The following is a 22,649-nucleotide window of genomic DNA, read 5'->3' as shown; positions in this document are numbered from 1 at the left end:
AGAAAAACTTAAAATATAATAGAAATGAATTGTACTGCAAATGACTAACATAACTATGTTACAGAAAGAAAGTTGGGGAGAAAACTAACCCAAGTCACTTTTTGAAAGTGGTTTCTTGCTCAGTGATGTCCAATAGAAAGATAATGGATGCCACATATGTAATTTAATATCTTCTAGCAGCCATGTTACCCTACTCCAGTACTCTTGCCTGGAAAATCCCATGGATGGAGGAGCCTGGAAGGCTGCAGTCCATGGGGTCCCTGAGGGTCAGACATGACTGAGCGACTTCCCTTTCACTTTTCACTTTCATGCACTGGAGAAGGAAAAGGCAACCCACTCCAGTGTTCTTGCCTGGAGAATCCCAGGGATGGGGGAGCCTGGTGGGCTGCCGTCTACGGGGTCGCACAGAGTCGGACACGACGGAAGTGACTTAGCAGCAGCAGCAGCAGCAGCCATGTTAAAATTGTTAAAATTAACTGTATTTTATCTAATATATCTAAAATATCTCAACATATTATTTAAATATTTTTGGGATATTTCACATTTCTTATCTCATACTAAGTTTACAAAATCCAGTACACATTTTACAATTACAACACATCTCAAATCATGCAGTTAGTGGCTACTTTATTGACCAGTGGAGATTTAGACTATATGCCCATAGGATAAGGAAAACAAATATTGAACTCTACTTACAAGATGTCTTTTAAGTAGTGGTATGAAACTATTCTCTGGTATTCTAGGACTAGGCAAGTAAGTAAAAATGCAAATCATAGGGACAAGTCTCTCACTTTTTGGAAGAGGGGGTTATAAATACAGAATGAATAAACCCTGTAGCGTTGGACCGGAATCAGAAGTATCAATATAAACATTGCTTCAGTAGACAGATAAAGATGTACATGAACGTGTATGAGTGACAAGGGCAAGGCAAAAGGAAACAGGAATCAGCTTGAATGGGCTCCCACTGACTAAATCAGTAACAGCATCAAAATAAATGATGAAATAAAGTATTATAAGTATAGGAGACATGATGGAATTAGAAAATTACCATTTAGGAACCATCATGAAAATGATTCAGGCAGATAAACAAAAGTTAGTAAAATTCAAGGAGCAGTAGGAAATTTATAAAATCTCAAAGTATTTTTTCAAAGATACCTCAAAATTAAAAACATAATGTCAATATACTTAATCACTGAACTATACACTTTGGTTAAAATGGTTAAAATGATAAATTTTATGTATATTTTACCACCAAAGTAATTATAAAAGGAAAAACAGTAACTTTGCACTGGAAAACCTGGCAAATACTACCTTTAAAGGAGTGATCCAAGACCACATTACTAGTATTTCAACATCCTGTGCCTCCTGACACAGCATCCTGAGAAGCATAACATTACTTCTGTGGTATTCCTGCCAGAAATGGGTAACCTGAAGCCAGTAATGAGAAAACAGCAGATAAACCCAATTTATAAGCATTCTACAAAAGAACTGATGCCTTTGAATTGTGGTGCTGGAGAAGACTCTTGAGAGTCCCCTGGACTTCAATGAGATCAAACCAGTCAATTCTAAAGGAAATTAACCCTGAATATTCATTGGAAGGACTGATGCTAAAGCTGAAGCTCCAATACTTTGGCCACTTGATGCGAAAAGCTGACTCACTGGAAAAGATCGAAGGCAAAAGGAGAAGAGGACTGCAGAGGATGAGATGGTTAGATAGAATCACTGACTCAATGGACATGAAACTGACCAAACTCCAGACAGTGAAGGACAGGGATGCCTGGCAAGCTGCAGTCCATGGGATGGCAAAGAGTTGGACACGACTTAACGACTCAACAATAATAACAGCAAAACAACTGGCCTGGACTCTTCAAAAATGTTAATGTCATACAAAAACAAAGACCGAGGAAATGCTCCAGATTAAAGGAAACTAAAGAGACATGACAATTGAACACACTGCAAGAGCCAGAATTTTCTTTTCCTACAAAACAGTACATTATTGGGATAATGAGTGAAATCTGAATAAGTCTGTGGACTACAGTGTAATATTAAATCAATGTTAAGTTCCTGATTTTGATAACTGTACTATGCTTTCATAAAAGAATGTCCTTCCCTTTAGAAAATGTACTCTCAAGTATTTAGGTAAACAGGAACAGCTCTGTATCTCACTCTCAGACAGGGAAACACTCTCCCTTTATTGTTAGAAGGTCTTCATATTTCCAACATTAAAAGAACACAAACACACAAAATACGGAAGCTTTAAAAATAAACAACTCTAAAGCAAATACTTATCCATTTAGTGGACAGAGAAAATTCAGTCATTATAATACTAGCTAGATTGTAGACCTGACCTTACATACAAACTCATTAATGATCAGGAGAGTGCAAATAACACATTTAATTAAATTTGCTCATTTATCTATTTTGGGAAGTACTATTAACAGCATTAACAGCAGTGAGAGAGAGTAGTAATATAAAAGGACAGAGACAGATTAAAAACAATGGCCCAAAACAATCAAATTGGAGAGTGAATAGAAGGCTAGGTAAAATTAGAAGCTTAAAAGAACGAAAGAATGATATCAGACACTTAAATAATATCAATTTTAAGGCAGGCTGTTGCTGTATGAAGCAATTTTGGCAAACACCAATGCTAAATGAGGAAATATATATATATTAACGTATATTATATATCTATACACATAGCACATACAGGCATACATATACATACATACCCATCACCTTCTTCCCTATAAGAGACTGATAATCCTAATTAAGTAAGGATTCATGAAAGGATAACACCCTAAAAACAGAGTACTATAGATGCAATTTGATTAAGAGTAGTTTCATACTCATAGTTTCACAAATACAAAAACTCTATCAAGGATTACCAATAAAGAATTAAACTACCCTAAGCATAGCAACCCACTCCAGTATTTTTGCCTGGAGAATTCATTCCATGGACAAAGAAGCCTGGAGGGCTGCAGCCCACGGGTCGCAAAGGGTCGAACATGACTGAAGCAGCCTGGCACACACACAGACTATTAGTTCTGTTATCTACCCTATATTCTTCAACTAGCTACCCTTGGGTTATCCTGATTTTTCCTCATTTTTCTCTCCAGGCACTGAGCATTCAAAATATTCTACATTTCCCAACCTCTCCTGCAGGAAGATGTGGCTCTACGACCAACAGAATATGAGCAGAAGTGGCACACCTAACTTTCAGGAAGTATCCTTAAAGGGAAAAGATGTTTCCTCCTTTCTGCTGGCTCATATGTGGATGAAGAGGCTAGAACTCCAACAGTCATCTTAGACCACCGGGCAACTTTGGAAAAGAAGAGAATCCATGCACAGCGGTGTAACAACATGACGCCATGACAAACCACGACTGTCCCAGACTACTTCAGGAATTCGTGACAATGACAGAAATGAACTTTTATCACGCTTAAGTCTCCATGATTCGACTGCACCCAAACCTTATCCTAATTAATATAACCTCTATACTAATGTACACTCCAGAGTTTTTTCTTTCTCTAAACAATCTTCCACTGCTCCTATGCTGGCTTCCTTTTCTGTTTCACACTCCCTTACCATGAATATTCCCAGTATTCTATCCTTGGTAGGACTTCACAGTGAGGAAAATCTGTCTTTTCTGCTGTTCTCCCACTAAGTTCACACATTCTAAAAAGCCTCATTCCTATATGTCTGATCATTTATTTGAGCTCTAATTTTAACTCTAGCTGTCCATCATTCCATTTGTACAAGATGTAATTAACAGGAACATAAGTGATTTTTGAAACTAAAAAGATAAACAGACAAAATGGAGATGGCAGCAACAGTAGTTGTGATGGTGATGAACAGCTAACACCAAGCTTTTTAAAATGTCGGGCACCGGTTCCAGCAGCTAATCCTCATGATAATCCTACGAAGCAGGAAGTATTATCACCATCCTTCTTCTAAAAACAAGGAAACTGAGGCAAGTTAAAAAAACGTATTCAAGGTACAGAATTAATGTACTAAAGAGATCATTCAAACCTAGTCTTCCAGAACCCACCCTCTTAACCAGCATGTACTAGCATCTCTTCTCGGAATGCTATCACGGCTTAAGGTTGTTCTCAGCAGTGATGACAGTATTAAATATCCAGCGTGGTAATAAATTTAAGGCCTCTGCAGATTAACTTTTAGGGACCATCAAATATCACTCAGAAATAAATATGGTAAATAAGATGAGTGATCAAGCAAGATAATATTCTTGGGCACGAAAGATATGACCATAAAGTGATGAGATTGGTTTTCCTGTATGGTTCTATTGGTTCTGAAAGCAGTTCCAAAAGACAAATTCCAAAGAATATTTATTTGCTAGAATAAATGCATGGTCTTAAGAATGTAAATGCATGGTCTTAAGAATGATTACTTTAAAAGGGACAGCATTCATTTATAATAAATTTAATAATGAAGATCCTTAAAGTACCAGATTTTTCAACTACCACTCAAACCTACAACTTGTAAAAGCACTTGAATTCAATATCTTTCTCCCTAGACCTCTCTGAGATCCTTCCTCAATGTCACTGTCAAAATACTACAATACACCTATCTGTCAAAACTTTGAGGTATTCCAACTTTCAGTTTTTCTAACCCTACATTTCTTGCTCTTCCTCCACAAGAGCTATTATACCTTGTATTTCTACATTATTCCATGACTGTCCTATTGCCTACCCTAAAGCCACTCCCTACTTGGGGTTACCCCTCTAAGCCACCAGGACAATCTTTCTCAAATACTGTTTTCATCATGACTTTCAACAAAAATATCATCTTTAAGGACCAAATCTAAGTTCTTCAACCCAGGCTTCAGAGCTTTCCATTAATTCTTCATTATCCCTACACACATGTAAACCTAGCAAATCATCTCTCTTTACTACTCATCGTCTTCCATTTGTGCAATACTGTTAAAATACCCCTTCTGTCTCATTCAGTTCACACACCACACTTCTTGCTTCTAGCTTCTTATCACTCTATGTGCAATCTTCTTCTGTCCTCTCAATTTGTCATTCTATCACTTCCTTCAAGATCCTCCTCTTCCATGGAGTCCTAATAGCCTCAAATAGATACTGCTCTCTTTTACATTTAGATAGAATAGGATGAACTGCAAAGACTGACCAGACTATGGAAGAAAACAGACATCCCAGAAATAAACCCACACTTACAGGGTCAGTTAATCTACAATACGGAGGCAAAGCTACACAATGGGGAAAATGGTCTCTTCAATAAATGAGGGTGAGAAAACAGGACACCTACGTGTAAAAGAATATAACTACACCACTTTCTTACACCAAATACAAAAATAAACTCAAAATGGATGAGATGGAAGACCTAAAAGCATAAAACTGCTAGAAGAAAATATAGGTAACACACTCTTTGACATCAGTCTTAGCAATATTTTTTGGAATCTGTTTCTTTGGGAAGGGGAACAAAACCAAAAATAAACAAACGGAACTACATCAAACTCAAAAGCTTCTGCAAAGCAAAGGAAACCATCAACAAAATGAAAGGGCAGGCCTCATTACGCATTGCTTAGGTTGTGAGATTATGCGTTTTGTTGTTGCTCTTTAAACTTTTCCATATTTTCCAAGTTTTCCACAGTAAGCACGTATTTGATTTTTTTCTTTTAAGAAAAAAGTATTTCTAGAAGAGAAACTAATCATTTTATTTAATATTTTAAAATGAGTTTACCTATGAGGGCTTCCCTGGTGGCTCAGCAGTAAAGAATCCGCCTGCAATGCAGGAGACACGCAGAAGCCGCAGTTTCAATCCCTGAGTCAGGAAGATCCCCTGGAAAAGAAATGGCAACCCACTCCAGGATTTCTGCCTGGGAAATCTCACGGACAGAGAAGCCTGGCAGGCTACAGTCCATAGACTTGCAAAAGCATTGCCATGACCTAGCGACTGAACCACCACCATATGAAGGGGTCAAGGAGACAGTTAACAGGCCTGCAGCAAAAGCTGGCTTGGTGTTTGAATTTTGAATATGCAAAATAAAATGAGTGCTTAAGGGACAATTTTAGTGTAATAAAAACTTTATAAACATGTTACTAGATTTACTACTAATATCTGCATTTCTTCCCTCTCTTGGCTAATTACAAATGTCTACAAGAAATCCCCAAATAACAGACAAAAACTCAAGAAACTAATTCAACAAGCCCTTGGCCATGCCCTCCTGGTTCCCTCTTGCAGTCTTTCGCAGTTCCCTCCCTGAATCCACCTGCCATTTCTAAGTCAGCCCTTTGCTCTACATCTGTTTACCCCTCTAACTGCCTCCATCTGACTGTCCCTCCTAAGGGTTTCTGATGGCCCCTCTCTGTTTCTGACTAAGCCTCACTCTCTGCTTTTGCTGTGTACCCTCTTCCTGTCTCAGGGACAAGTTACCCACCCCAGTGTGAGACTTTTTCTCTCTGTCTCTGCCCTTCCGTCAGCCTTTCCCCTAGTTACCTCATTTCCAAGACATTCTTGTTAACTTTTCCCTTTACTCTTTATAAACAAGCAGGGTTGGTATTATTAACTCTATTTTACAGATAAGAAAAAAAACAAACAGGGCTGCTGGTATAAATTTCAGAGGGGAATGTTTAAATCCAAAGGCTTCCCTTCTTTAACACTCATCTGGTATTCCATGGCAAAGAACCTGAAACAGCCCATATGCAAGCCAGTATTAACACTACACCTAAGAGGCAAGTCTCATAATAAGAATACCACACACCGTTTGCCCATATTTTTGCCTTAGCACCAAGTTAAACAGTCATGAATTTGTCCATTCTAGAAATTCATATTACCGTATGTACAGGTGAACTCATGTTATTAGGGAACCTCAGAATATTAGACACCAGAATCTGCTGTTTCTAACAGTGCTTCTCTGCTTCTCTGTTGTTATCCCTAGTCTAAACCAGCCATGTTTGACATAAAAATAAATAACAAAAAATTTTAAAAAGGGCACAAGGGACAACAGATTAAATAAAACCAAAGAACAAATTTGAATAATAAAGAACTAGACAGAAGGCCAGCATGAGACTGTGAAAATGCGCAGCACAGACTGTGAGCAATGGGTCCATGTTCTACTGAGAGGAAGATACTCTCTCCACATGCAGGTTTACTGCTGCACAGCAACAGCCTGTAACTTCTATCGAAACCTCTGACAACTGGAATTCCTCTGTAATTCAACAAACTCTCAGGAGTTCAGGAGTTACCCAGGCTTCATTCACCCCATTGGGCTCATTAACAGAAGACGTCGCATGTTTTCCCCACTGGCTAAGAGCACATTTTCTGGTGGGTGGCATAGTAGAAGCAGGTTCTCTTTTAAGACATGAACATCCTAATTCCATGTCTTCTCACTTCTCCTGTGGGTGGGATGCCTGCAACCAATATAACTCAACTAAGAGAAACGTCTAAAATATAGTTCAGGTCAGTTCAGTTCAGTTCAGTTCAGTCGCTCAGTCGTGTCCAACTCTTTGAGACCCCATGAATCGCAGCATGCCAGGCCTCCCTGTTCATCACCAACTCCCAGAGATCACTCAGATTCGTGTCCATCGAGTCAATGATGCCATCCAGCCATCTCATCCTCTATCGTCCCCTTCTCCTCCTGCCCCCAATCCCTCCCAGCATCAAAGCCTTTTCCAATGAGTCAACTCTTCGCATGAGGTGGCCAAAGTACTGGAGTTTCAGCTTTAGCATCATTCCTTCCAAAGAAATCCCAGGCCTGATCTCCTTCAGAATGGACTGGTTGGATCTCCTTGCAGTCCAAGGGACTCTCAAGAGTCTTCTCCAACAACACAGTTCAAAAGCATCAATTCTTCAGCACTCTGCTTTCTTCACAGTCCAACTCTCACATCCATACATGACTACTGGAAAAACCATAGCCTTGACTAGACGGACCTTAGTCGGCAAAGTAATGTCTTTGCTTTTCAATATGCTATCTAGGTTGCTCATAACGTTTCTTCCAAGGAGTAAGCGTCTTTTAATTTCATGGCTGCAGTCACCATCTGCAGTGATTTTGGAGCCCAAAGAAATAAAAGTCTGACATTGTTTCCACTGTTTCCCCATCTATTTCCTATGAAGTGATGGGACCGGATACCATGATCTTCATTTTCTGAATGTTGAGCTTTAGGCCAACTTTTTCACTCTCCTCTTTCACTTTCATCAAGAGGCTTTTTAGCTCCTCTTCACTTTCTGCCACAAGGGTGGTGTCATCTGCATATCTGAGGTTATTGATATTTCTCTCGGCAATCTTGATTCCAGCTTGTGCTTCCTCCAGCCCAGCGTTTCTCATGATGTACTCTGCATATAAGTTAAATAAGCAGGGTGACAACATACAGCCTTGACGTACTCCTTTTCCTATTTGGAACCAGTCTGTTGTTCCATGTCCAGTTCTAACTGTTGCTTCCTGGCCTGCATACAGATTTCTCAAGAGGCAGGTCAGGTGGTCTGGTATTCCCATCTCTTTCAGAATTTCCCACAGTTTATTGTGATCCACACAGTCAAAGGCTTTGGCATAGTCAAGAAAGCAGAAGTAGATGTTTTTCTGGAACTCTCTTGCTTTTTTGATGATCCAGTGGATGTTGGCAATTTGATCTCTGGTTCCTCTGCCTTTCCTAAAACCAGCTTGAACATCAGGAAGTTCACAGTTCACGTATTGCTGAAGCCTGCCTTGGAGAATTTTGAGGATTACTTTACTAGCGTGTGAGATGAGTACAACTGTGTGGTAGTTTGAGCATTCTTTGGCATTGTCCTTCTTTGGGATTGGAATGAAAACTGACCTTTTCCAGTCCTGTGGCCACTGCTGAGTTTTCCAAATTTGCTGGTATATTCAGTGCAGCACTTTCACAGCACCATCTTTCAGGTCACTGATTGTCAAAAACCATCCCATAGGTCACCAGTTTTATACACAGTGTGAGTGCCAGTCATGTACTGCAGTTTTGTATAATTAAAAATCTACACTTTTACTTTTGGCACTCGTTCATTTCCTTCTGTCATGTCTAATGAGTGCACAAGTTCCAAATCAACAATACACTAGTCTTATCGCTCATTCTGGTGAGACATTTGGTAAATGGTGAGCTAATAAGGACAGGGCCACAGATTGAAACACATTAGACAATTGGTTTTGCTATTTTTCAGGGCTCAGTGGGCACAGTCAACAAACTTAACCTTGGCTAAAAAAAATCACAGTGATCATGTGAAGCTTTATGAGAGTGAATATATATGTATGACCTAAATTCATGACTATAAGAAGATATAATAAACACAGTAACAATACTGTCTTTCACTAAGCCTGAAAATGGGTCTATCTTCCAAAAATTTCTTTTAAAGAAAAAAGTCATGAACAAAAATGTTTAAAACATAAAGGAAAAAGTAATACGTTACAGCACACAAAGCAGATTTTAATGGAAATGGCTATTGTTATAGTTTATACACAAGTCTGTAGTAAAAAAAAAAAAATTGTCATCTTGCTGATTCTCAACTACAGGTCAGGGTGAAACTGGTAAAGTGGAGCCAGGGGAAACCACATCAAAAAAGAGAGTAAAGGAAACAGTTCCTAGACATTTGCATCTTCAGACATCTTGCAGTCAACACAGCATCTGAAGGAATGAAAAGTAAATATTTCAATTCTTAACTCTAAGACTCTGCTTGGACCAACAAATCAGTTTTCTCTGGTAGACATTCTCCCTTGGTTTCTCTAAACTCTCACTCCTTGTAGATACACACACACACCTGTGCCACCATAAGAACTTGTCACTACGTTACCACTTTCAAAAACTGAGGGTCACCAAATCTTCTGGCCCCTACCCACTAGATTGAACTTTTAGAGTCAAATAGTCTAGCTTTTTTAAAAAAAAGGCAGGGAGGGTGGGAAGCCAATAAAAAATGCTCTATAAAATGCTATCCTAGTCAATAGTCAATATCTAAGTCATTAACATTGATAATTGTTCTGCTACAAGCTATAATGTGCAAAAAGACACAAAACTAAATTCTTACTATGGGTTACCAATGAAGCACTAGCCCAATAGCACACCCCAACAACAAGAGTGTTCTGGAAACTTCTAAATGTAAAAAATAGCCTAATATAATCTTTATATAAAATGCAACTGCTTTAAAAAAAAAAAAAAAGCCTGCAATCTGAGCACTTCTTACTGCTTCTTTAAGTTTATGGGTTAAGGATAACTATCCTCACTTTACGAACAACAAAAAAAATTGAATCTTAAGAAAATACGTTACCTAAAATTTCATCACTTTTTACCATCATCATAGTCATCAACCCACTCCAGTGTTCTTGCCTGGAGAATCCCAGGGACGGGGGAGCCCAGTGGGCTGCCATCTGTGGGGTAGGACACGACTGAAGCAACTTAGCAGCAGCAGCAGCCACCGATTAAAATAGCAACAAAATAACAAGCACATACTCACTCCAGTACTACTTAATATTCACATCTCATTTAATCTGTATAGACACCTTACCAGGTAAACGCTATCATCTTCATTTCAGAAATTAGCAGACAAGCTTAAAGAGGTGAAATAATTCACCACAGCACATGAACTGGAAGTCACAGCACCGAGATTTCAACTCAAATTTGTTCAGCTTTATACATTCAGCAATTGTACTGCCATCCTTTGGTTTTAGAACCATATTCAAGTATTTTCCAACCAATGATTTCAGAAATAATACAAGACTACCTAATTACTATACTGCCAAACCCACAAAAAGTTGACTGTAAAATCCTCACTCGTTACAAGGGGAAAGAGAAGCAAAGTCACCTGCTTGGAGTCTCAGACTGAACTGCCAGAATAAAAACTACACATGAATCCTGGCTGTTTATGTTCTGAATTTTAACTATAAGGTAACACAGACTCCTAACACATGTAGCTAGGACAGGTAAAAATAACCCCAATATTTCTCATTTCAGCTAGTATACATTCAAGTTAGTGACACTGTGATACAATCAGGGCTAGGTTTAGAACAAGTAGTACCTCTAAAGGGCCAACCAGCTGGAGACAAGCATAAGCTTAGCACTGCACATGCAGAACATGAAGTACTTTCTGGGATATCTGTACTCTGTGTAGCACTGAAGAAAGGATGGCTGCAATACAGCAAGACGAGAGCAAGACTGCTCCTAAGTGCCTGCACGCAGCGCTGGTGGGACAGAACAAGCCAAATTCTGGTGGACCTTAAAATCCAGAGGACGTTTAAAATTGACTCCACAGGTGATAGGGCCCTAATGTTACCTCTTCCCCAGGAACACGACATAAGAACATCTGTATGGTTCACATTCGTTTCCAAAGACATTTTCCCCCTATTTATTTATTAACTCATTTGATCTTCATACGGTTCACGATCACGTTTATGATCAAGTTCATAAACACATGAACACGGTTTGAAAATTCAACTGACCTGGGCTGGAGACAGAAAGACAGTGAGATTGTTATATGTGAAACATGCTTTCTCGCACAGGTCACTTCTAATAAACTGCTCGACACTGGAAGGCACGAAGGCCAAAGATGATCACCCCCATTTTTCAGACTGGGAAACCCGGGAGGCAATAAACGGGTTACAAAAGATAAATAGATCCAGCAAGTGGCAAACCCGAGACTCTACCCAGGACATCAGATTCCAAACCCTGTGCTTCTTCCCTACTCAACTCTGACAAGAGGCTTTTATTGATAAAGAAAACTTTAAAAAGCGTACTTGGAGTTTTCCGAGGATGGCCCAAGAAAACCAGGAAGTATACCCTCCCTGGCGAACAGACAGTTCACTCCCAGCTCATAGCCCGGGGCTGCCAGCCAGCCCAGCGGACTCGCTCCAGAGGCTCAGGGCTCGCGCCCCGAAATCGCCCGAAGCCCCGGGTGGCCCCCGCTGTCCACAGCCTCCTACCCACTGGGGAGAAAAAGGGGTCCCTAAGTCCCCACTTAGTACCTGTTGAAACACAGGAAAGGAACTGCCCCTTCGCAGAGAGTATCTGAGGAGAGTACCCAAAGCAAGCACGCAGCCCAGAGAAGGAAAAAGGGGTCTGAGACGGTCCCCCGCAACCCAGGGCCCGCAGGGGTCGAAGGGCGGGAGCTTCCCAGTAACCTCCGCCGCAGGCGGGGGCCGGCCACGCGTCACGTGAGAAGAAAAATACCGGTAACAAAAGGGGAAAGAACGCTTGTCCCAAGTGTTGAGGGAGACGTGGAAGCCACGAGCCCCAGGCTGGAGTGCAGAGGGAGGGAGGCACAGGTACGCGAAGCAACTCGTTACCCGGGGCGCCTTAGCTGGCCGCATCCGCCGCCTCCTCCAAGCTCGAGCTCTTCCGCTCGCGCCTCCAAGACGTGCGCCAGGCCTCGGCTCCGCCCCTCAGCGCTGCGCGGCCTTCTGGGGACTGTAGTCTCCGCGAGGCCGGCCTGCGCCGGCGGCCTCCGGGTCACGTGGGGGGAAGAGTAGGCAAAAGGGCACAGCCCCCGCGATGGGTGCGGTGCCGTCCGCTCACTCGTCCCCTTCCCTCTCAGCTATAAAAGGGTCAGAGCTCCTGACGTCCTGCACAGTCGTACCATCCCTCCTCTTCACAGCAAAGCTTCTTGAAAAAGGTGGTTTGAACTCGCTGTCGCCACTTCCTCCTTCGTCCTCTGCCCGGCAGTTTCTGCCCCGAAAGAAAGTCCCCTTGTCACCATCATTCCTTGAAGGTAGTTTCGAGTTACTAACTTAAGCTTGAGGCACCACTTAATGCTGTTGGACATTATCACTTATTTTCTATCTTCGGGTTTTCCTTCTTCCTCTCTGGTCATTCTTCTCCGTCTCCTTCAAGAATTCTTTTTCTAACCTGCTTCTTAAATATCAGTGTTCTCCAGAGCTCTTGGAGAACACTAATATTTAAGTCTCCCTTTGGGCTTCCCTGGTGCCTCAGATGGTAGAGCCTGCCTGCAATACGGAAGACCGGGGTACGATCCCTGGGTTGAGAAGATCCGCCGGAGAAGCAAATGGCCACCCACTCCAGTATCCTTGACCTGGGAAATCCTGCGGACAGAAGAGCCTGGCGGGCTACAGTCCATGGGGTCGCGAAGAGTCGGACACAACTGAACAACTAATATTTCCACGTCCAACAAGCACCTCAAATGTAGCAACTTTAAAAGTGACACTTCCCCCCTCCCTGTTCACTAACACTCACTCCAACCTTCAACCTAGATTCCTCCGTCTCACTTCTTCCACTGTGTCCAAATGGGCACCAGATTGCGTAGATTCTCCGTCCTGAGCGTCTCTTGAATCTGTTTCCCTTTCACACCCACCGCCAGAAATTTAAATCAGACCCATCTCATTTTTTACCTTGTTTACAGCATGGGCTTCCTTACTGGGCCCAGCACTTCAGCACCTCTGCTGGTTCCTCCCCACGGCCATCAGGACCTCTATGGGTTCCTCCCCACTGCCATCAGGCCTATTTATGTAACCAGCAAGATTTAATCACATCACACTTTTGGTTAAACCTATTAAAGGATCCACTTGATTGGCTTTGAGAAGAGAAAAGGAAGGGTATCTCTTGAGTGATTTTTACAAAACATGGAGGCCAGCCCCACTAAGTCTCTATCCTTATACCAGTAAAATTAAATCATGTCACACTTCGTTAAACCATTTAAAGGATCCACTTGATTGGTTTTGGAAGGAGAAATGGAAGTGAATTTCTTGAGTGGTTTTTACAAAACAGGGACACCTGCCTTACTACTTTCTCTACATCCTTGTGGTTCAGAGTTTCAGGGAAGAGAGACTTACAGATCTTATTTCAGGGTAAATGGACATAAGCATGTTTTAAACGTTCCCCAGGTGATGCAGTCTTTCAACAAGATTGTATTTTGTTGACTGCTATGTAGGAGGCTTTGTGTCGGATACTAAGAAAATAATAGTAAACAAGATAGCCCCTGCCCTTGTGGAGTTTACAGTCTCTTGGAAGAGACAGATGTTAATCAAATGATTCCATACCAGAAAAAAATGAAACCCACAAAAACAAACCCCCACAATTACCAGTTGTGAATTATGCAGGAATTATTATGCAGGGAAAGTGATCAATTCCTTTCTCTTTCCCTCTGCCACCCATCCTATGCTGTGAATCAGTGTAGCTCCTCAGCCTATCAAACACAGCCTGGCAGAAGCTAATCTTCCTCCACGCCATCCCATATACTTTTAGATTTATGGAACTGCTGAGTTGCATAAATTGTTCCTCTGTTTGGAAAACTCTTACCTTTCTTCCTTGACTAACTTCTACCCAGTCTTACTCTATGTTGCTGCATTCAAAGCAAACCCAGTAGAATGCTGGCCACCAGGAAACCCTTTCTGAGGCTTGAACTAATCAAGTGGTAACTCCTGGACAAGCAGAAATGAGCTGAGTTAGAGAAGCCAGGAACAGTTGAACATGGGCTACTGGGAGCAGGGCTCTGTTAGCTATTTTGGAGTTAAAAGGCCTGAACCAACATACCCAGCCTTCAAAATACAGATCAAGTGTCACCTCCTCCAGGAAGCCTTTGCTGAGCTCCCCAGCATGAACTAATGGGTTCTCCTTGCACCCATGCAGACCTCTAGTCCAGTGAAAGGCCAGAGGCAGCTCATAACAGCTTTCATGTCCAACTCTTTGCGACCCCATGGACTGTAGCCTGCCAGACTGCTCTGTACTTGTAATTTTCCAGACAAGAATACTGGAGTAGGTAGCTGTTCTCTTCTCCAAGGGATCTTCCCAACCCAGGGATCAAATCCAGGTCTCCCACTTTGAAGGTAGATTCTTTACCATCTGAGCCACCAGGGAAGCCCTTTGAAAAACTAATTGTTTTTACAAGTCAGCTTTTAAACCATTGGTAACTTGAAATCAGCTCAGATTACACCACCATGGAAATCAACAAATGACAAATCAGGTTCTTTTGTTGAGAGTCAGTTTACCAGCATATCACTACCTTTGTCACAAAATGTATCTCTACGTTATGTTGTGATGATTACTCCCCTTTGAGAGACAAATTCTCTGTAACAACTTCATTTAGCAAATATTTGGTATTTATTACTGTGCACCAGAGACTAGCAAAATTCTGAAGGGATTTATGGTGGAGAACAAACAATCATGTTACAAGGCTCACAATCTAGCAGATATGACAGATTGTAAACAAAGAACTGTGTACTTACAAATTGAGCTGGGATGCTTTGTTGTGGAACATCCTAGCAAAGAGTGGCTGGTGGGCATACAATACTACACTACTTTAACAAGGTGGTCCAGATCGCCTCTCTGAGGTTCAGAGTGACCTTTCCACTGAGCACTGAAGGATAAGAAAGAGATGGTCAAGGGGACAACCAGGGAATTGGTGCTCCAGCCAAAGGGATGAGACCACACAGAGAACAAGCTAGGTTGTGTGAAGGACAGAAGGGTGTTTTGTGGAATAGTATGAAAGGTAATTGTGTTTGTGGGTCACCTTGACTGTGTCACTAAGTAACCAGATCAGACATAATTTGTGGGTGTGTCTGTGAGGATGTTTCCAGATGAGACTAGCATTTGAGTGGGTGGACTGAGATAAGTAGCTTATTTGCCCTCCCTTATGTGGGTGCCTGCTTTCTAGGTCACTTCAGTCTTGTCTGACTCTTAGTGACGCTATGGACTGCAGCCCACCAGGCTCCTCTGTCCGTAGAACTCTCCAGGCAAGAATACTGGAGTGGGTTGCCATTCCCTTCTCCAGGGGATCTTCCCACACCAGGGATCAAACACTCATCTCTTATGTCTCTTACGTTGACAGGCAGGTTCTTTACCAGTAGCACCACCTGGGAAGCGGGCATCACTCAGTTTGCTGAAGGTGTGAACAGAAGAAAAAATTGGGAAAGGGGAGCGTCGTTTTGGTCTTCTATCCTTCTGCTCTCTCTGGTTCTCAGGCCAGGACCGGCGTTACACCACGGGCTTTCTTGGGTCTTCAACTTGCAGACAGCAATTGTGGGACTTCTCAGCCACAATAAAATCACACAAACCAATTCCTCACAATAAATCTTGTTTTATATATGCATATATACATGTGCGTGTTCAGTGGCTTCAGTCATGTCCAACTCTTTGCAGCCCTGTGGACTTTAGCCCCCCAGGCTCCTCTGTCCATGGGATTCTCCAGGCAGGAATACTGGAGTGGGTTGCCATGCCCTCCTCCAGAGGATCTTCCTGACCCAGGGATCCAACTCAGGTCTCCTGCATTGCAGGTGGATTCTTTACTGCTAAGCCACCAGGGAAGCCCCACATATATACACACATACATATACATAGGATATAAATATATATATATATATATATATATATCACATACACCTATGCATATAGGAGATACACATATATCCTATTGGTTCCTATTTCTGTGAAGAACCTCTTCTCATACAGATGGGGAGAGTGTGGGTTGAGTGATTCAGATGACATGACAAGATGATTGGAATCAGGTGTGCACAGCCTTGAGGCCATGGTGAGGACCCTGGACTAAATTATAGCCACTGAAAAGCTTAAAACGAGAGGTTAATGGTATCTGATTGACTTTTTTTTTTTTTGGCCTTGTCTTAGGGCATGTGGGACCTTAGTTCCCCAACAAGGGATGGAACCATACCCCCTGCAGTGAAAATGTGGTGTCTTAACTACTGGACCCAGGGAAGGACCCTGATTGACATTTTTATACAGTCACTCTTGTTTTTGTTTGGAGGACCAGAGTAGAAGTAGGAGCCCATTTGCTGCAGTAATCTAGGAAAGAGATAATAAAAACAAAGTGCTAGCAGTGAAACAAGGTGGGTGGACTCGACATATATTCTGCATCTCGAGTCTACAGGACTTGCTGATGACTGAACGTTAGGGGAGGATGGCCTGGTGACGGAAAGAGGACCCAAGGGCAGACATTATTTACACTCCTCTCCATATCCTCAGTCCCTAGATCAGGGTCTGGCACATAGTAGGTGTTCAAGAACTGTGTGCTGAATAAATGTACCCATTCTAAGTGCTAAGCTCTGTGATCCATGGCTATCACCATTGCTTCACACAGGGCCTCTACTAGCCCGTATACTACTTTTATGCAAATTAGACAGAAGGATCCCTTCCTCCATGTGGACGCTGTCCATCACCAGGGAGCACAGACTGATGAGTAGAGTATGAGCTGTGTTTCAGCTCCCACTTACCCCATCAGCTGACACCCTGTGCAGTACACAGCCTGTACAACCACATATGGCAGCCCTGGTTTCACATCCCTGGGAGATTGTTCTGTGGCATTCATCCTAGTATTGATGGGGAGAATTTGAAGTCTGCGGGGGAAGAAGCTGCCTGCCTGGGGTCACGATAACTGCTGCCGTGACCGAGACTCAAGCCTTTGCCCTCTGAATCCCTGGGGGCTCTTTAACTTTGGAGCCACATTGTCGCTCCCAAATCACTCAGCCCATCAATAAAGAGCTGAGCTCAAAATGGTGACTTTGCTTCCTTGAGTTTCTCATCTGTCTCAGTTACTATTGTTAGAGTATTTCACATTTACATAGTATCCAATATATGCCTTACAAAATACAATAAAGGAACGTGAAACCAAAGGACTTTGATTTTTTTTTAACTGAATAAATAAGGAATGGCTGCTTTAAAGGGCCCTTAGCTCTTGGATTAAAATGAACTGTGTATATTAGTTTGAGGTGATGCTGTAAGTAATACAGAAGAAAGTACTCCCATGCCCAAGCTGTATTTTCTTTGTATCCCTGACCAGAAGAGGAGGGGATATTTAAGCAGCTGGCTTTAGAAATATAAACTAGAGGGTAGTGAAAAGTCGGACACAACTGAGTGAATTCCCTTTCACTTTTCACTTTCATGCATTGGAGAAGGAAATGGCAACCCACTGCAGTGTTCTTGCCTGGAGAATCCCAGGGATGGCGGAGCCTGGTGGGCTGCTGTCTATGGGGTCACACAGAGTCGGACACGACTGAAGTGACTTAACAGCAGCAGGGGTTCAAGGACATAAGGAAGGAAAGAAACACCCTAGAACAGGAAAAGAATTCTCCCTTTAATAAATAATAGCATTTAACATTTAACAAATGCATATTGTGTGCAGGAGCTGTGCTAAGCCCCCTTTATGTACCTGATCTAAGTCAGTTCTCACACAGCCCTACAAGGTACAATCTATTATTATCATCATTTCACAGTGGAGGAAGCCCAAGGCTGTGCAGCTAATAACTGACAAACCTGAGATTTGAACCAAGGCAATCTGACTCTCGAGTCTGAGCTCTCAACCTCTAAGTTACACTGCCTCTAACTCAAATGTTCCTGATGCCAGGTCCCCTCTTTCAGACCCTTCAGAGTCCTCGGATAACTATTAATAGAGGATATCTGGTCCTCAGACTTTTAGGGATTCCATGTTGCCCCTCTGTTCAATGATTTGGGCTTGGTCATCTCCAGCCTAGTTTCAAAACGGACAATTTGAACAAGGCATATATAAGAGAACTCTGCTGGGGGACATTTCACAACTCCTTGGAATTTCAATATCCTCCTAATATAATACCATAATTACCCAGATGACATGGAAGATGGAGGAGAAAAAGTTCAGGAGAGAGGGACTAAATGAACCTTCCCCTTGGAAATGTGGGCCCTTACTGGTGCCCCCTAACTTAAGAATTCTTTCCTTTAGTGACTTTCATCAATAAGTGCAGAAAGATCCAGATTTTATTGGGCTTTTGGGTACTTGGATCCTTCCCTCATGACTAACATCACTAAGTGCTATTTTCTAGAATTTTATCTGTCTTAGGTATCAACTGGAGGAAAAATAAGACTTTTTAGGACAATAGGAGGGCAAAATATCAACTGGGAGAACTCCCATTTAATTCATGAGGAACATAGGATAGAGGACTCTGATGAGCAGCAATGACCTCTGACCCCACAGCTAAGATAGGAGCCCAGAAAACTCTCCCAACTCTAATTGAAGCCACCTTTAAAAGGGCATGGCAGCAACTATTGTTTTGGTTGACTCTCTGGACAATAAGGTCACACATCTGATGCTCTTATCCAACTGTGAGCTGTGCTAGTACCTCCAACACACCCAAACACTTTCAATCTCTCTCTCTCTCTCTCTCTCTCTCTCTCTCTCACACACACACACACACACACACACACACACACACACACGTATACGCAATTAGCTTTCCTGTACCAAGTCTAATCTATCCACCTCTTGACCTCAAGGCTTGTCTGGCTAAAATATCCAACACCACAATGCTTCTTAGAGGAAAGGGCTAGGTGATATTATGTCCATATTCATCTTGATCTGAGGACAACTTGACTCCTTCGAGCTATAATTGAGAAAATAGTCGGATAATGTCTACCACTTAGAATTTCCTGACTCAGCTCCGACTGAGTCAACTATTTAGAGGTGGGCTTTGAGTTCCAATACAGCAGCATCCATGCCTTGGTTTTAACATTCTCAATACCTACCTCCAGAAGTGCAGCAAGACACCTCCCACCCCAGGGGGCCACTGGGAGCCCCTGGAGCGCGTAGCACAGAAGCTGTAGTTAAGCACTGATTCAGAAGGCAAGGAGTGTGTGGAATGGGACAAATCTGAGACCACTATGGGGAAGCTTTCTATTGTTATAAAACACATAATCCTGAATATTCACTAAACCTCAGTTTCATCATCTGTAAAATGGAGAACCACCAAGGCCACCTATTTCCCTGCGTTATCATGAGGATTAAGTCATACAGTGGATGGGAAATGGCTTGGTAAATTATAAAGCGACAACAAGGAAAGGGAGCATATACATTACACAGTTTTGCTCTTAAGGGACAGGGCTGACTAGGGAACAAACAGATTTTTTAAATTGCAACATTAATTCTTTTCCCATAGAAGAATGGTAGGGGCAGAGCGACCCTTTTACAGTTTCCTTTCCGGCACTCAAGCCCTCAGTCCACGACTCGTTCCCACAGCTCTACAGCGCTCAGTTAGGATTCCTTATCCACAGCACCCAGCGCCATGCCTTGCATACAGCAGAACTCGCTAAAGTTGAACAATCATCTTGTTTACTCAGCAATAGAATATCAAAAAATTGGCTCAACGTGTCACAAGGAGTTACATTCTCAGGGATAGTCTAGAATTGGTAACCCAGCCCCCTCATCTAGGGCAGTGGCTCCTCACTGAACTCAAGAAAGCAAGCAGCCTGTTTCCATATAAACAGAACTTGCTAAGCTGCAGACTGCCATGTGATTTCACATCTCCTTTCCTTTGTACATGCTATTCCCTTTGCCCTGGAATGTCCTTTCTCTCCTTCCTCCATCTCCACCAGGACCTACCTCATGGCACGGCCGAGAAACTTCCCCAACTTCCCCAGGCTAGCTTCTGCCTCCTCCTTCCCATGAGCTCTCAGACTCTTTGGTTATAGTGCTCCCGATCAAATCATAACGACTTATGTGTGTCTCAACCCCACCAGAACACAACACACAGCACATGGACCCCACACTTGTTTACTGGATAAACTAGTCCTCTCTCTGTTCTTTTAGGCAGGGCTGGGAATGGGGAGCCAAGAGTAAAAGCCGGAGGAAATCAAGTAACCACCAACTTTTGTTTACACTCTCATTTCTCAAGAACTCTTTCGCAGACAGCCCCTCACCCCCACCTAATTCCTTTACCTCCAGAAAGAATCTTGCAAGGCATATGATGAATTGCCTGGAAGTAGGCAGAACTTCAAGAGTAATTCCAATTGACTTGGTGCCTCTATCCACCTTTCACCTGGTTCAAAGTCTCTGAAGCTGAGTAGCTTGGGTTTAAATCCTGGTTCTAATCAATTCCTGTTCAACTTTAAGTAAATTACTTAATCTTTCAGTGCCTGTTTTCTGGTGTACAAAATAATAATAGTAGCAACATTGCAGAGGTGGGGAAGGGTTATAAGAACTAAATGATACATTCTATGTAAAGCACCCAGCCCTTGGCACAAAGTAAGCACTTCCTAAACAATAGCTGGTTTGTAACAGTCCAGCTGTCTGTAACAGTCCAATCTTAAGGATGACAAGCTCATTCTATTTAAAACTTCAGAAGGCTGGATTTGTTCCAATACGTCCTAGGCAGGGAGGGGGCACTGGGCCCACCCTGGAGCTCTGTCTGGAGGCTCATACAATGGGTCTCATCGACCTTTGGTTCTAATCTGGATCCATCCCTTCCCAGCCATGGCCCTCACCTAAGTAGCTTATCTTCGCAAAGCCTTATGTCCCCAGTAGGGCTAGCAGTACTGAACTGTCTCACAAGGGGGTGCCGAAAAGATCAATTTGTGTTAGCAAAGTGCTTTGGAAATATAACATGCTAAATATTAATGGGTCTCTCTGAGTGTCGGGAAATGTGCAATCTGAACTCTGCTCAGGGCAACTGAAGGTGGGGAGAGCAATTCTGGGCAGCCCGATTGCCACATCCTCGATCTAATAGGGAGGTGGTGCTGATGAAGGAGTGAGTGCAGGGAGCATCTGGGGGCTGGGCACGGCGCGGGGTGACCGCTCTGGGAGGAAGGATGTTCTGAGGAAGCACCTAATCCACAAATAGACAGAAACCCAGGGTAGGTTTGGGGCAAACCCAGAAACGTCCTCAGGCTCTCTTTACAAAGAGCAGACACAGGCTCACTGCTTGCTGTTCTGACTCTCCTGGCTCAGTTCTGGAAAGGGCAGCACTGTGAGGGGGGTCAGCCATCTGAGTTATTGCCCCGCTCTCAACCTCCCAAACCCCATGAGCAGAGTGACAAGCAGCACTTTTGTTCATCTTAGCCAGACCTCTCAGTGCAAAATCTTTAGTGTGACCAGACAGCAAGGACTCTGCCCCAGACACTGCTGAATAGCTCTGGAGTAAGGCTTCTTTAGGGTACTGCTCAACTGTCATGTCTTCCAGGAAGATTTCTTATATCTCACCAGATTGAGCTGGAAGCTCCTCCCTGGGGCATCTGTGGGCTTCTGGGCTGGTTCCTATAAATGCATGCAGCAGACACGGTCATTGCTCTGCCCACATAGACTGGGCACCCTCATGTCTACATACACACAGCTTTCTGCCTATAGCCACACGTGTACCTAATCAGAGGCCAGGGCAGACGAGAAGGTGGGAGTCAGTGGGCCAATACCTCAGATCCTCACCCTCAGAGGGGGCAACACAGACAGTTTCTGCACTAGCTCTGAGACATCCGCCCTGGAACTGAACCCCTGTTACCCACAGCAGAAACCTGTTCATTAACACGCCTGGATTAGTTTCCTTTTCTTCCCTGTTTCAGCTTCCACCCCTCTACAGATACTTCCTGAGATTGCTGCCTGGGATGGTTTGGGTGGCACCTGACCTATCACACTGCACTCACCCTGCGGTAAGGACATTATCTGTTAGTGCTTCTCTTTCTCACTAGACATAAACAACCTGAGGGAAGAGATTGTGTCTGCTTCATTTTTTACCCTCCATGTTTTGCATCGTGCCTGGTACATAAGTATTTGGTAAATATTTGCTGAATGAGTGAATGAGTCGAGCGCTGGGCCACAGGATGATATTAATAATAATATCTGGCCCTTATAAGTTTCCTTGTTATTCTCAGGACCAGCCCAGGACCAAGGAATCCTGTTCCAGGGCTTGGAAGGAAAGAAAATACCTGTAATAACTGAGGACAAGATGGTGGGATGACATCACTGACTCAAGGGAC

The 22,649-nt window shown here is 42.8% G+C and overlaps 1 protein-coding gene across 42 annotated transcripts in view; it reads right to left on the bottom strand.

Annotated features, from left to right (window-relative positions):
* Nucleotides 1-12,322, bottom strand: part of R3HCC1L (R3H domain and coiled-coil containing 1 like) — a 76,226-nt gene extending 63,904 nt beyond the window's left edge. For 10 of the 42 annotated variants that reach the window (XM_060404643.1, XM_060404636.1, XM_060404660.1 and 7 more), the window contains exons 1-2: nucleotides 12,263-12,322; nucleotides 5,725-5,823 (exon numbers count right to left, since the gene is read on the bottom strand). The gene's annotated coding sequence lies outside the window, so the exon portion shown is untranslated. Of the gene's footprint in view, nucleotides 1-5,724; nucleotides 9,615-10,251; nucleotides 10,352-11,941 lie in introns of all 42 variants that reach the window. The other 32 variants (XM_027960652.2, XM_060404666.1, XM_060404645.1 and 29 more) reach the window with 8 other exon arrangements.
* Between the last annotated feature and the right edge of the window lie 10,327 nt (nucleotides 12,323-22,649).

This window comes from Ovis aries, chromosome 22 (assembly GCF_016772045.2).
Source record: "Ovis aries strain OAR_USU_Benz2616 breed Rambouillet chromosome 22, ARS-UI_Ramb_v3.0, whole genome shotgun sequence".
NCBI classification, from domain to species: Eukaryota; Metazoa; Chordata; class Mammalia; order Artiodactyla; family Bovidae; genus Ovis; species Ovis aries.
Note: the sequence above shows the minus strand (reverse complement) of the source record. Positions and strands in the feature narration are given on the sequence as shown.